General features: G+C 56.6%; 1 long non-coding RNA gene across 1 annotated transcript in view; it reads right to left on the bottom strand.

Annotated features, from left to right (window-relative positions):
- The window catches only part of LOC106724217, a 5184-nt gene extending 3139 nt beyond the window's left edge, over window positions 1-2045 (bottom strand). The window contains exons 1-2 of the long non-coding RNA XR_001359964.1: window positions 1938-2045; window positions 3-77 (exon numbers count right to left, since the gene is read on the bottom strand). This is a non-coding gene — a long non-coding RNA (uncharacterized LOC106724217). The remainder of the gene's footprint in view (window positions 1-2; window positions 78-1937) is intronic.
- Window positions 2046-2875: the final 830 nt, after the last annotated feature.

Raw genomic sequence — 2875 nt, 5'->3', positions numbered from 1 at the left:
ACCTGGCGGCTAGCAGGTGAGCCCTCCAGGCGGCTGGAAGCTGGGCGGGGACTGACTTCAATCTCCTCAGAGTCAACCTGAAATGAACTTTGTTACACTTTTGTCGTCATGACTCATAGTTCTTCATGGGACTTTGTTCCCATTGATCTGTCATATGTGTGAAGTGGTCTGCCACGTGAGACATAGTGACCCCCCTTACCCCAGGGGACACGGTCACAGACCCCCGAAACCGGAGATAGTGCTGCGTCCTGTGTGACTGTTGCCTCTTCCCCATTGTCGCCCTCCCACGGAGGCGGCCCTGGAGCTCCTCAGGCTCGAACCCAGCACCACTTCTCCCGCTGAGGGCTGCTCCTCAGCAAAAGGGCCCCGCAGACAAAGACTCGGAGCTCAGTAGTCACCCTGGCGACCGGGCAGCTGCTCAGTGCCCCATGCAGGGGGGTGTGCTGGTCAGAGGGGTGATGCCCATCCTGGGCGGGACCAGCGGTTGCCATGGGCAACTGAAGCCGAAGATGGGGTGGGGGATCTGCTGTACATTTCTTTCTCAGGTTGTAGACAAAGTATTGGAAAATGCTGTATTAGATGATCAATCAATGTGAGTTGCTGCCTTCCCTCCTCCACCCCTCCCTTGTCACTGAGAAAGCAGAGCGGTCACCTTTATCCCTGAGCGTCCAACTGGTTCTGCACCCGATTCTGATTTGTTTGTGGGGGGAGGGGAGGGGGAGTTCCCACCGAGCATCTCAACCCTGTCACTCTGCCCAGGGACGCAGGCTCACACAGCAGAAGCGCTCCGCCCACACGCGCCCCACGCACTGCAGACGCAAACAGCCACGGCCCCTGTGCTCTGGCCAACAGGCTGGAGATGGATGGTCCCACAACCCCTCCCTTCGGTGCTCAGCAATCACCGTGCCAGCACAGCTCCTAGAACTCGGAGATGCGTGCTGCTCACTAGCTCACCAGTTTATCAGGAAAGGACGGAACTCGGGAGCAGCCAGATGGAAGAGGTGCGCCGGGCGAGGCACGGGAAGGGCACGGGCTCTCCAGGCGCCACTGTCCCCCAACCCCGTGTGCATCACCCACCAGCTCCCCCATTCCCGTTCTGTTTGTTTGTTTTATGGAGGCTTTCTTACACAGCAGGAATGAGTAAATCGCTGGCCATTGTGGATGTTCAGCCTCCAGCCCGCCCCTCTCCAGAGCTGGCTCCTCTGTGACCAGATGCCATCCTTAGCAGAGGAGCAAAAGTTACTTCACTAATAAAACTGAAGACACCTCTTTACCTCATCACTTAGGAAATCCCAATGGCTTTAGGAGCTCTGTGTCAAACAGGACAAAACCCAAATATATCTTCTTGTTGTAAGTCACAATGTCACAGTATCAATATTTATGGTCACCACAGTGGGAGCAGAATGACAGGAAACAGCCCCTGTGCTCTCTGGGAGCGAACAGTGTGCTAGAGGCTTCTGGGGGACCTGCTGCAGAGGGCCAAGGAGACCACGGGGCAGCCTGGAAGGCCAAGGAGACCACGGGGGAGCCTGGAGGGCCAAGGAGATCACGGCGGAGCCTGGGGGAGCAGGAGACCACGGGGGAGCCTGGAGGGCCAAGGAGACCACGGGGGAGCCTGGGGGAACAGGAGAACACGGGGGAGCCTGGGGGAGCAGGAGTGTGGGGGCAGCTTGTGGATAAAGAAGAGAGAACAGGTGCACTCTCTGCTCGCCCTTCTTACCATGGTTTTCTAGCATGTACATAGTTAGGGGGGAAATGGCTAAAACTCAGAGAGCATCTAGAGCATCGGGAGGCAGAGCCGGTGAGTATGTGAGAGAGACAGAGACACAGACAGACAGACAGAGAGACAGGCAGAGAGACAAAGGGGCAGGTGTGTGTGTGTGTGGGTGTGGGTGTGTGTGTCTGGGGAGGAGGGAACCCCAGCTAGAGTTGCCTACCTTAGTGTTTGAAGAGAAAGAGAGGCTGAGTGACCCAGCCCCTGGCCTCCCAGGCTGAGCGCACCCACCCGTGCAGCTGGCGGCTGTGGGGAGTGCACGGGGGAGGATGCCAGCCAGCTGTCACAGCACAATTCCCTTGAACCCTCACCTTGAGAGCAGATTACCCGGGGGAGCAGGAGCCACGCAGATTACCACATGGTGTGGGCAGACGCTCAGCAGGGGCACGCTGCCCAGACCCTCCCCACTCTGCTGTCTCCCTCCCTCCAGCTCTAAGACGCGACTCTGATCTGCTGAAACACGTTTCTGAACAGAAGAGCTCAGCGCTATGGGCCAGGAAGTGTGTTCCCAGCTCGGGCGCTGCTGGCCACTGCTGCCTTTCCTAAGAACTAGAAGGTTCTGGCCTGAGATGCTGAGAGGGAGGCCTGCCTCCTGGAGGCTGACAGTCAAGACCACGGCAGGGTGTGCGCATCTGGGCTGTTGCCTGGGGTTGAGAGCCTGCCTTCTGCTCTCATAGGAGCCACGGTGTAGCCTGCCACACCCTCTCAAGGCGATGGGGCACGCTCGCACTGGGCGGAGGGTCACTGTCAGAGTTCCTGTCACTCCTACCGTCACCACCAAACCTCGGGAGAGGCAAGATTCTCAGCAGATGAAAACGATGCATGTCTTATTTCCTTGCTTTTTTCCTTCCCACCCCCCCCACATCCCCCTTTGCTGTTTTTGGCCAGTTGATTCAGCAGAAATACGTCGCTGTTCATCTGCAGACAGAGGTCTTACTTGATACACTTTCCTTGCAAAGGCATTCTGAGAAGTATTTTGAGGGAGAAAAACACACCAAACTATGATAGAGTTAGATTAAGAAATATTTTTAAAAGTGATCTGAGTGAGTTGGATTTACATTTCAACCTGCAGTTTCCTTGTTCACAGCCCACTGAAGCGTG

This window comes from Myotis brandtii, unplaced genomic scaffold, assembly GCF_000412655.1.
Source record: "Myotis brandtii unplaced genomic scaffold, ASM41265v1 scaffold760, whole genome shotgun sequence".
Classification (NCBI taxonomy): Eukaryota; Metazoa; Chordata; class Mammalia; order Chiroptera; family Vespertilionidae; genus Myotis; species Myotis brandtii.
Note: the sequence above shows the minus strand (reverse complement) of the source record. Positions and strands in the feature narration are given on the sequence as shown.